The 12,661-nt window shown below is 38.1% G+C and overlaps 1 pseudogene; it reads right to left on the reverse strand.

Annotated features, from left to right (window-relative positions):
- Positions 1-12,318: 12,318 nt before the first annotated feature.
- LOC145049152 (5S ribosomal RNA) lies at positions 12,319-12,436 on the reverse strand (annotated as a pseudogene).
- Positions 12,437-12,661: the final 225 nt, after the last annotated feature.

Genomic DNA, 12,661 nt, shown 5'->3' on the forward strand with positions numbered 1-12,661 from the left:
CTACTTCAGGTAAATTCCACTATCTAACTCTATTAAGTTTCTATTCTGAGATTCCTGATACATGATGTGACTGGGTCACATGGTGATGTTTTAAGAATCAAAGAAAAGTGAAGAAACTTAAAGAAGGAATATGTTGAATCTGATCGCATAGATGGATTTCTATCCCATAGTTTGAAGATCGGATTCTTGAGCTACTTCTCAGGAGTTATGAGATATTGCTTAGGAATAGATAACAACAAATTTTCATATGAATTGTAAGGACAAGTTTTTTCCACAAAGTTTTAAAATAAAAGGAAATTTTTTATTTTATTTATTTTAAAATATCCTTACAATGGCATTTGAGGAAAAATTGTTGCTTATGTGATTCCATTAAGAGCAAGAGTGGAAATATGAAGTTGATTCTTTCATTTGTGGTAATGTCTATATTTACCAAATAAGGAAAGATTCTCATCACCCAAGTTTCATTTGGACCGGAACTTGGAATCATGCAAGTTGTATAGCATGATGAATGAGAACTTTCAAATATTGGAAAATTAAGACTAATTACTCGGTCACATGGATGTGTGAGTCAAGTAATGGACTAAGGGATCGAGTACATAGTCTTGTGCACTGGTCAAGTCCACCACAAAAGATTGATAAGACTATTCGTCATAGTTTACTAAAGCTCAGTAAATATGATTATACTTACAAGCTTAAGTGTAACTCTAAGACATTGGAAAAGGTTCCAATGTATGACAGAGCGAATAAGAAGAATCAAATTAGGCAGAAGGATAAAAGTTTCTCAAATCTGAAAAGATGGGAGAGTACTTTAGTATCAGTTTTTGTGATCATCTTAATGATTAAGAAACCATAGCACAATTAGTTCTCTAAGGAAGTCTTAGTGCATTCTTATGACTAAGAAGAGGGATCTTGAATTGTTGAAATGGTTAAATCAAGAAGATGAGTCATACTGCAAGTCTTAGAGTCATACTCCAAGATTGTAATTTGAGTGACATGTCTTAAAGAAGGTATAAAACACTTGTCAAATGTAAGAGTAAAAGTTTCCTACTCTTGTACATTTGAAATTGGCAAGTTGTGATGTTTTGGATAAAACAAAGACCAACTTAGGCCAATTGTGTGAAGTGTTTGTCTTGATTAGAATCCACACTGTCTCTTGGATGTTTGACAAGGGAGTCTTATAGATCAAGAGGACAGTGGGAGTCTTAAAGGTCTTGAAAGTCTCAATAACTAATCAAGAATAAAACCTGAAGTTCTTCACTAGCACACGACTTGAGGTTTATAACCTATCGTGTTGACATATTTTGTGCCCATTCCAGTTAAAGTTGGTTTTGCATATGAGTTCTTAGAGTTCTCAATGTGTTGCACAAACAACTTGGAAGCAATTGCAGGCCCTTGAACTGCCAGGTGGCAAGAATTTAAGATTGAGTTCAGTCCATATGAGTTCGGATTTATCATTATCCTTGTCTTGTGACTATGATTTTGACAATTCACATGGATAAGAACACATACACCATTAAAAAATCTAAGTGTCATAAGGTTTCTCTCCGATTCATGAAAATGATGGTGAGGAAATACTTTCACTAAGTAGATTTTAGCTAGATAGCAATTGTGATATTTGCATTCTCAAAGTCGTTAGTGGAGCGTGTGTGGTTTACCGGCACACTAACCTGAACTTGTGAGAAGTGGCAAAAAGGTCTAACCATTATGATTACGGCATACCTCTTCATAATTGTTTAGACTCACAAGTGTGCTATCTAAGGGAAGGTGTATGATTTTGATAAAGTCTTATCAACACAATCTAGTATCAGAAATCTAAACTTTGGTAAGAAAGTCAATGAAGTATTGATTTCTAGAAATCCAGCTGATTTCTGGGTACATGTCAAAGCTAGTGGGAGCATAAGTGTTATGCTAATAATCATCATGTTAGTGGGAGCATGATAATTATGATAAGTATTGCAAGTTAGCAATGTTAATTATAGAACAACAAAAGTTTCAATCAGGAAAGAGTTGTTTTGCTATAATTAAGGGAGAGGAAATTATACTTCATCTCAAATCTATAAGCTTAGATCGTGAGGTTTTAATCATTTAGTCAAGGATATATATGAATTTCATGTTGGAATGGCTCAACATAAGGAAATTCTGTATACGGGTCCATTATTTGCGTTCTAAAATTCGATTATGATTACGGCATCCCTTTTCATAATCTGAATTATGAGAACTTGGCAAATTGAAATGGTAATAGTATAGCAAAAGACTGGTTTAGTCTTTATGTGAGACATCATGAATCGTGTCCCATATGCTTCGGATATAGGATCGATTACATGTGCTATATTCATCCTTTCTAAAATTTTCCAAATGCCTGGGGCATTAAGGAGGGAAAAGGTTTAGAACTGGATATGACTAAAAGGATTAAACAATTGTCGAGAACAATCTAAGGTTTACCAAAGATTGGTTGCTCAAGGACAGTTGGAAGTATAGTGATAATTCTGGAAGGACCATATTGACATAATCTGTAAGGAGGCAACTCTTGTTCAGAAGTGATAGTCAAAATGGAATCTGGAAATGTTTCAAAGTTAGAATTTTCAATCTGTGTAAGATTAAGGAAACTTAATGCAAGAAGGATGTTTCCAAGGAGTTGATCTCCTTTGGAATACTCTGTAATGATTGTTGCCAAGTCTTTGTGAGTTTGTGCATAATCGTTACAAGAGTATCAATGCATATAAGTTTAGAATCTAACAGATTTCAGTAAATGACATGAATTTGGAATTCTTGCATTTGCAGTAAGGATTTGGGAGTGTGAAAAGAGAATAATTGAAGCTATGTTCAATTGATCTAGTTCACAAAGTAAAGATCATAGACAAACATAGTATGCATACTTGGTGTGTGGCATGACTAGTGTTTAAGAAAACATAGTGTACATGCTTGGAGCATGGGACAACTATTGTTTTAAATTCAAGAATAAAGTTGATAGCTGAAACAGTATACAATGAATAATGTGTAATCATATGGTGATAAATAAAATGTGTTTTATTTATGTTCAAAGGGTTGATACCATATTGGATTCAATTATTATTGTGTTTCATTTTGCATGTTTTGACTTCCCGAATAAACTGGGTTATTCTTCCGGAATGACTAAGTTATTCAAACCATCCACAGTCGGTCATATGTTGGAAGTAGATATGAATTAAGACTGTCATGGGTTGGCTTGTAGAGGTCTAAGGTGTTGGACAAAGGGCTACAACACTCATGAGTGCTCATAAGTTCTGAGTATTGGATTCAACCCGCGCTCATTGGAATCACTTCATGGATTTTATCACGAGTGATCATGAGACGATAATATCTTATATTCTTCAAACTTAGAGATATGAGTTGTTACTATGAGTTGATAGTACATTGATTGCACGAATACGCATACGGTAACTCGGTGTTATAAAACGTGACTTTGTGTATGATTCAACAAGTAGTAGAACAAGCCATATGAGTCGAAGTTTATCCGTTCCTTTTACCTTCGGGATAAAAGCGATATCTGTGGGCCTCTCGATCATTTGATGATAACAAATGGAAGTGCTCGGCCAGGCCAGGACTGATTTGATTTGTTCAATTAGTCAGTCGTCATAAATCGAAAATCGGGAAACAACAAATGGACAGAGAGAATGATTATAATCCATGTCTCAGTCCATACGATATCTAGAATGGAGGAATATATGATCCCTTATCTAATGGACAAGTTCGTTGACAAGATCAGAGTTCGACAGCTGCTTTAAGAGCTACGATTGCCAGTTAGGTTTGAAGTCATACGCAATAATAGTTTTAGACTTATCCAAGTGGGAGACTGTTGGATTAATGTCTAAGTCCATAACTATATTTGGTATGTACTTGACCCGACCTGACATGGTCCATTTGGGTTGCACTTCACCGACACAATTTATATGGATAATCTTTTGAGAATAGTATGTTTATGATTAATATTAATATATTATAAGTTCTAATATATTAATATGGAATCATATTATTTAATTAGTATTGATCAAGAATTAATTTAGAATTAATTAAGTGATCAAAATGAACTAATTAAATATGGACTCTTGTATATATGGAATGGGCCAAGTTCATTTAGGTTGGGCTAAGCTTTCATGGATAGTCCATGGAGTGTTTAACCCATGGATCATATGAAATGAAAGGTCATGGGTTTAACCCTAATCCTCCATACTATATAAAGATGTCTTTGGTTGGTGAAATGGGCACTAGTGTGGATACACTAAAGAAGGGCTAGCCAATTTCACTAGAGAGAACCAAGTAATCATATTCTCTAAAGTATTCCAAGGTGTCTTGGTGATTTGTGATTCCACTTGAGGCTTCCACACTATTGGGGCTAAGCTCTTAAAGCTTGAAGACATCAAGCTACATCAAGAGGTATGTATTCTATCTTGTTACATTCATAGTTTTTGTATGCTAGATTAGGATAATACCTTGGATGTTCTTATTTGCATGTATAATAGAGAAAACATAGATCCAAGGTATTTAGGGTTGCATGTACACTTAGGAGTGTTAGAATGATCAAAACCCAACAACTATGACATTTTATGAATGAATGAGTTTGTAAAAATGTGTTTGAAAATGCGAAATATTGTTTTAAATTTTTACGGTGTTACAAGTTGGTATCAGAGCCTAGGTTTTAGGGATTCGGGTGCACCTTCGGGCGTATCTGAACTCAAACTGAGGATTTTAGGAAATTTCAATAATAAAATAAGTTTTCAAAAGAAGAACTTTCGAGACAAACAGAGCAAAGTCGTGTGTATGAACAGCCAGCGCCCGAACGGTGATTTCCCAAAATACCATTACAATAAGTGTTATGAGATATGATATGATATGTTATATGATGAGCTATGCTATGCATGCTAGAGTAGACTAGGTATTCTTATTAGGACTAGAGTGGCCTGATATGTGATGCCTGAGTCTAGGAGTCTCGCTGCTAGGGATACTTCAGAGTGTTTAGGTAGCAGCAAGGAGATCATGAGAGATCTGCTAGCGAGTATCATATGATTAGAGAGAGTAGAGTACTTGGGATTTGGGACTCTGGGAAGAGGACTTGGGGTGAACGCTGATGCGGTGTGAACGGTAGTATTGGGCCCGTACTACTGAATACACCGGGTCAGTGCACAGCTCAAGTAAGAATCCTTGGAGTACCAAGGGACAAGTAGGGTGGAGTATTTTTGAGTGTGAGCATACTCGAGTGAGTCCCTGATATTTATTCTTGTGTTGTATTTCAGAGAGAGAGATCATGGTTGGGACACGCCACACACCAGGGGGCAGCGGTACGAGTGATGAGGAGATCCGTAGGATCATCTAGGAGGAGGTGGTTGCGGCCATCAGGGAAGAGATACCAGAGATGTTCGGGTCTATCAAGACCATGCTAATAGAGACATTTGATGAGAAGTACGCTTCTCTTTCTGAGGCTGTTGTTGCTGCGGCCACTGCAGCTATAGCTGCGACTAGGCCGCAGGGTGGTGATGCGTTGCTGTTCCGAGAGTTCAGCAACACAAAACCACTAGAGTTTGACGGGACCCAAGATCCGATTGCGGCGATGAGGTGGATTTCAGACATAGAGGGGTGTTTCATTACTTGCTCATCTCCAGAGCATTTGAGAGTTCGGTTCGCGCTGAACCAGCTTCGCTTGGGAGCGAAGGATTGGTGGAAGTTTGTGACGGCACACTATACGCCTGCTGAGCTTGCTGTAGTGACCTGGGAGAGGTTCACTGCTATGTTCCGAGATGAGTACGTTCCCCAGGTGGAGAAGGAGCGTTTGGCCCAGGAGTTTCTGACCCTCAAGCAGCGTACTGAGTCTGTTACAGTGATTACGAGGATGTTTCATGAGCGGGCAATGTTCTACCCAGAGCACGTGTCCTCTGAGCAAGCACGTATGAGCCGATATCTGAGCATTTTGAGGAAGGACATACGAGAGTTCGTGGTGAAATCGACGTACCGGACATTTGCCGAGCTTCAGGCAAATGCCCGGAAGAGGAAGATAGAGCTGGAGACCCAGGCTTGGGAAGAGGCTGAGTCTCAGGGGAGGGATCGGCGACCGGTGCAGTCTCAGCCGGTAGCCAAGCGGGCCAAGCCCGCTGATTCGAGGCCAGGGAGTAAGAGGGGTCGCACTTGTGGCAAGTGCGGCAAGAGCCACGATGGGGTGTGCAGAGCAGGGTCTTGCTACAAATGTGGCAAGGAGGGGCATATGGCCAAGGATTTCCCCAAGGGGTTTGCAGTATGTTTTCACTGGAACCAGACCGGACACCGGAAGGCAGAGTGTCCACAGCTGTGGGGATCAGCACAAGGAGCATCTCAGGGATCTGCTGTGACATCCCCAATTTCACAGCCAGAAAAGACCGATTTTTTTATGCTTGTTTTTAAAATCATAGTAATCTTTTAAAGAAAACAGTTGCGGAATTTGTTCCCAAAATATGATAAAGATTAATCAAAGCATTTCTTTAAAGAAATGTATTTTTATTATATAACAAAATCTCGGGATGTCATGTTCCGATACAGACACATAAGCATAAACAGAACTTACATTATTTACACTAAAGATTTTACATCTCCTTTGATCTCTCCGTGAAATATATCTTCGTATCGATACCTGTGATACAAAGAAAACTGAGTAGGTCAGGCTTGGGATCCTGGTGAGCATATAGGGTTTTCATTCCACAATGTTATATCATATAAATATATATAGAACATCCAAAATTATATAATTTCACCATATAAAAGTAACTCTTATCCCACCCCATCAATCCTCACAACGACACGATCTAAACTCTCGTATCTAAACTTTTCCTCTTTATCTGATCCCTACTCACGGATCTAAACAAATCTCTCCACCTGATCCATACTCTCGGACCAAAAACTAACCTCTTGGTCTAATCCATACTCCTGGATCTAAACTAATCTCTTGGTCTGATCCAAACTCCCGGATCTAAAACTGTACCCAATCCATACTCCCGGACTAGAGACAATTAACTATGTCTTAATCCATACTCCCGGATTAATAACAAGTTTACCTATTGGTCTGATCCATACTCCCGGATCTAAAACTGTGCCCAATCCATACTCTCGGACTAGGGACAATTAACTATGTCTTAATCCATACTCCCGGATTAATAACAAGTTTACCTATTGGTCTGATCCATACTCCCGGATCTAAAACTGTGCCAAATCCATACTCCCGGACTAGGGACAATTAACTATGTCTTAATCCATACTCCCGGATTAATAACAAGTTTACCTATGGTCTGATCCATACTCCCGGATCCAAAACTGTGCCCAATCCATACTCCCGGACTAGGGACAATTTATACCTAAATCCTGCTCTGATCCATACTCCCGGATCTAAACTGTGCCTAATCCATACTCCCGGACTAGGGACAATTAACTATGTCTTAATCCATACTCCCGGATTAATAACAAGTTTATCTCTTTTCCTATTCCACATTCTCAGATCTAAATCCAATCTCTTGATCTAATCTATACTCACGGATCTAAAACTACCTGATCCATACTCACGGATCTAAAACAAACCTTTTAACCTGATCCATACTCACGGATCTAAAACTAACCTTTTCCCCTGATCCATACTCACGGATCTAAAACTACCTGATCCATACTCACGGATCTAAAACTAACCTTTTAACCTGATCCATACTCACGGATCTAAAACTAACTTTTTCCCCTGATCCATACTCACGGATCTAAAACTACCTGATCCGTACTCACGGATCTAAAACTAACCTCCAGATCTGATCCATACTCCCGGATCAATAATTGTACCCATTCCATACTCCCGGAATAGGGACAGTTAACTATACCCTAATCCTGATCTGATCCATACTCACGGATCTCATCTACCCATGTCCTACCCAACATATTTGTAGTTACAAAATAAATATACATTTTAACTCATTAAAACCTATATAGTTCATGTATTCCACCAACATCTCAAATAAACAACAATATATAAACACATAGCACGTATTTCATAGCAAATACTTAATATTTATGTGTTAGAAGAAAGTGACCACACACTCACACATATAAACAACTATATATATATATATATATATATATATATATATATATATATACACACACATAGCACGTATTTTATAAAATACTTCATATCTATGTGTAAGACGAAAGTGACTATACACTCACACCAAACATATACTTAATACATTCAAACAATACTTGTATTATAATCGTGTTTATGAAAGGTAGTATACACTCACTTGATCAGAAGATGATCGGACAATACTATGGCTTGTAGAAATAGTATTCTTTGGTGAAACCGGGATCACTTCACACACCGGGTTTCTCGCGGGCAGAGCTTCTGCTCAGAAACTCTTTTCTTCTCGGGATCTTCGGTGCTTCGGGACTTGCTTCGGGTCTCGGGGTTGATATCGGGGCTTCGGGGGGTTAAAATAGGGCTTCGAGGGTGTATCGGGAGTGGGAGAGAAGGGATGGAGCAACCATAGTCGGCTGGCCCTTCAAATCTATTTATAGGGCAAATTTGGCCCTTGCCACGTCGTGGGATCCTTTTGCCACGTCGTGGGCTTGATCGTCACTGCATGCGTCATCCCAAGTTGCATTTGGGGGACTCCCGGAGCTTTCAGGAGACTTGCCACGTCGTGGCACTGCTTGCCACGTCGTGGTCTCTGACAGTTTTGTGGTTTCGCGCCCCAAACTTCAGAAACTCATAACTTTCGCATACGAACTCCGTTTTCGACGTTCTTTATATCGACACGAAGGTGAGATTATGCTCTACAACTATCGTTTAGACTCCATTGGCTAATTTTGACTTTATTTTTAATATATTATAAGTATATTACTTATATATTATCTTTAGTAGGCCGGGACAGGAAAACTCCGTTATAAACTCATAACTCCTTCATCTGAACTCCGTTTTCGTCTGTCTTTTTATCGTTGGACTACTATCGAAGAAATCTTTGAAGCTCGTTTAGATCACTAAGGATACATATCTATCTGATATGTGTAAAACAAACTGGTTTTAATCCTAACAAACTCAAATGTAAACAAACACACGCAGGCAGTGTACCTATCGATAGTAGTTTAATTTAAGCAAGTAGGGTATCGAACATAGGGAACGGTAACAATCAAATTAAGTACTAGTATTACCTAATTAAAAACAATTAATAAAAGAGGGGGTTTCTCTAGTTTTGCAAGACTAGAAACTTAATCAATCAATTAACTTTCAAACAAAGACAATTAACAACTAAGAAGAACAAGAAAGTACAACTAGATTCAATGATAAAAGAGACTTCTGCTTAGATTCGATTCACTTATTCATATGGTTGATTTCGTGGCAGGTGCAATGAATTAATATGTCAATGGTTACCGATTCCTAATGTGATTGGGTTCATGTTCATTATTACCAATCCTTTAGTAGACAAGTTAATTCAAACAGTGATCAAGTGATTAAATTAACAAGTTTCCTAGTGTTCAATTCGTATCAAGCAAGACTTATAATAATAGTTAATCAAATTTTTTCAATTCAATCAACTCATGTATAGATGTTCATCACACATGCTTACACATTGATTTACATATTTTATAGTTAACCCTAGTTTCATATTCACTATTCCTAGGCATACAATCTTATATTCATAAAACTATATGAATCAAGTAATCATGCAACTCAATCACTTATTTGTTAACTAAAAACATTTATCATCAATACATAAGGATCTTTAATAAGCTTAACAAGATGAATAACCAAATTAATATCAATTCAACCACTCAATCAAACCATGTTCATAAGATTATCTCATCCAAACAGAAGTAAAAAGCTTTTAGCTCATATCTACAGCAATTAATAACCTAAAATCAAAATCTAATGATTCAAACATGGTTCAAAACAAAGATTAAGAAAAGAAGAATGATTATTTGCCTTTGATTCTCTTCTAAATTGTTTCTTAGGTTGCAATCTCGAAAATAGCAGCTCCAAGAACCCTTCTGATCTTCAAAAGTCGCAGCTAGCCTCCAGCAAAAGTTAGGGTTCGGGCCTATAAGTTATCTATTTATAGTTTCCAAAAATCGACCCAACTCGTCGAGTTTTGAGAATAACTCGACGAGTTTCTCTAAAAATTCGCGCGCTCAGCGTGTACGGCAAGGCATCCTTAAATCTAGAATATTCTAATAAACTCGTCGAGTTTATGCTAAAAACTCGTCGAGTTTCTTCTTTTATTTAGATCCTTCTTTTAATCCTTGATCTCCAAGCTTCCAATCACTCAATCCTCTTCCTTTTTCATCCAAGCATGTCTTTTATTGCTGAAATTGAAATATTAAGCTAATTAAGTACCTTTTGTTCATTAAATGATATAAAATCAACAATAATTACTAAAATAATGAATGATTTCTATGACTAAATAAGCACATATCACTATCTACCTTAAATTCACTATTTACGTCGCGCTGGGTCGCGCTAGGTCGTGCCGGTTCTGTCGCGAAACTTCGACAGGTCATAACTTCTTCGTTATAACTCGGATTTTGGCGTTCTTTATATGCACGGAAACCTTGTGACATATACTACAACTTGGTTAAGATTAATCCTTCTAAATAATCTTCCATTAAAAAGTCATTTTTGATGCTTATCGTCTCTAATTTGACTAGCCTGGATCTACGAGCGTTACAATTATCTCCCCCTTAGGATGATTACGTCCCGGAATCATCAACGAAATAGGACTTGCATAATGATTCCACACGTTATCTCTTCATCCTAGGTAATAACCGTAATTTCTATGTTTTCCTCGATAGAGTATTTAGCTCTATGGCTTTCTTAACCGCAGACGATGCCCAATCTTGTAGCTGCCTGTCGTACTATGTTGTACTTTCGATCGTAACCTTCGAGTTACCAAATAAGTCCTTATTGTGGACTCCTTCTTCTTCTTAGGATAAATACTTTCGTTTATCTATTGTAACAGATCGATGGGTCGTGCTCCATTAACCTCTCATCGCATGATGCAACGCTTTGACTCAAGTCTCTTAGAGTCAAATTCCAAAATGGAATATACCTTCCTTCATATTCTAATGTGATATAATCACATTTCAGCATGTAGCATTTCTAGCTACAAACTTTATGAACAACGAGTGCGATACCAATGATCGCATTAACTTCAATCTCTGACTTACGTCCAATGTTACTTCGAACTTGGTTCTTTGAACCATGTAACATACTCACCGTAGTCGGACTCAATTTGAATATGACCACTAGGGTCGGATTAACAATCATCTTACTAGTCACTACCGAAACAAGGGTAATGACACACTTGAACAAAACGGAATCAATTACTAGCTTCTTGGTAACCTTGTGACTTTCCCTGATCCAAGTGCGAGTCCTGTGCTTCCGGTAGTATATGCATCTACTACCTTTCACACCTACTCATACTCGTCCCAAGTATTGTCCCACAGTCGACCAAGTCACCATACAAGAAAATGACAAAACAATTTAACACATACGAATGTGTCCAAATAATCATAAACAATTTTCGTAGACTCTACTAGGACTTCTTCATTGCTCAATCTTCAATCACCAACTCTACTTCAACTCGATTGGTGATGGAAATACCAGACGATGAGACAACTTTGAGAATTTCACCAATCGTTCCATCATCATGCCAAAACGTACTTCAGACGTACCGTACTCCTCTAAACGTACTTTTATTTCATAAGACATACTCTAAAGGCAAGATACCACACTTACGATATCTTCTGATAGGTGTCATCCACTATCATAAGCCTTTTTCATTTCCTCCATTTACTCAATTTCTCTACGAGTCTTCACCATGACCTCTTGTACATCCAAGCAGACATTCGGTGTACCAAGCGAGAATTTTAAGATAAGAAAGCTTTAATTACGATAAACGTATAAATCTCCTTATCACTCCAAAACGTTTACATGCTAGTTCTAATATCGTAGTCATACGCTTAGAATCCTACACACATAAGGTTTCCAGATTCGGTCGGCAACAGACCATAGATCCGAACAAATAATAGCATCAATATAGCTATCACACAAAACATTTAGCACATAAAAGCTTTTTAGGCATCATTCCTAGAATAAACTAGTGCTTGTGTCAATTTAGGTGTACTACCTAACATATTTTAGACACACTCCTCACAATCATTACTTAGTAATCTAAGTTTAAGTCTAGAAATTTTCCTACAATTTCCTAGTTCGCTTAAACTAATGGCTCTGATACCAACTGTAACATCCCCCTCTGGCACGTATCACAATATTGTCCGCTTTTGGCCACGCGGCACGAGGACTTCCCAGGGGGTCACCCATCCTGGTACTACTCCCGCCCGAGCACGCTTAACTGCAGAGTTCTTATGGGATCTGTTGCCCTCACGGCTTTAAAACGCGTTGTGATAGGGAAGGTATCCACACCCCTTATAAGGAATGCTTAGTTCTCCTTCCCAGACGATGTGGGATCAGATCTAACCCACTTTCGGGTCGATGTGTTCGACGAGGAAGTCGAACCCTATAATGGGGGGTGAAAGTGGGTTAGATCTGATCCCACATCGTCTGGGAAGGAGAACTAAGCATTCCTTATAAGGGGTGTGGATACCTTCCCTATCACAATGCATTTTA

Source organism: Lactuca serriola, chromosome 4 (assembly GCF_051521515.1).
Source record: "Lactuca serriola cultivar US96UC23 chromosome 4, Lser_US96UC23_V15, whole genome shotgun sequence".
Lineage (NCBI taxonomy): Eukaryota > Viridiplantae > Streptophyta > Magnoliopsida > Asterales > Asteraceae > Lactuca > Lactuca serriola.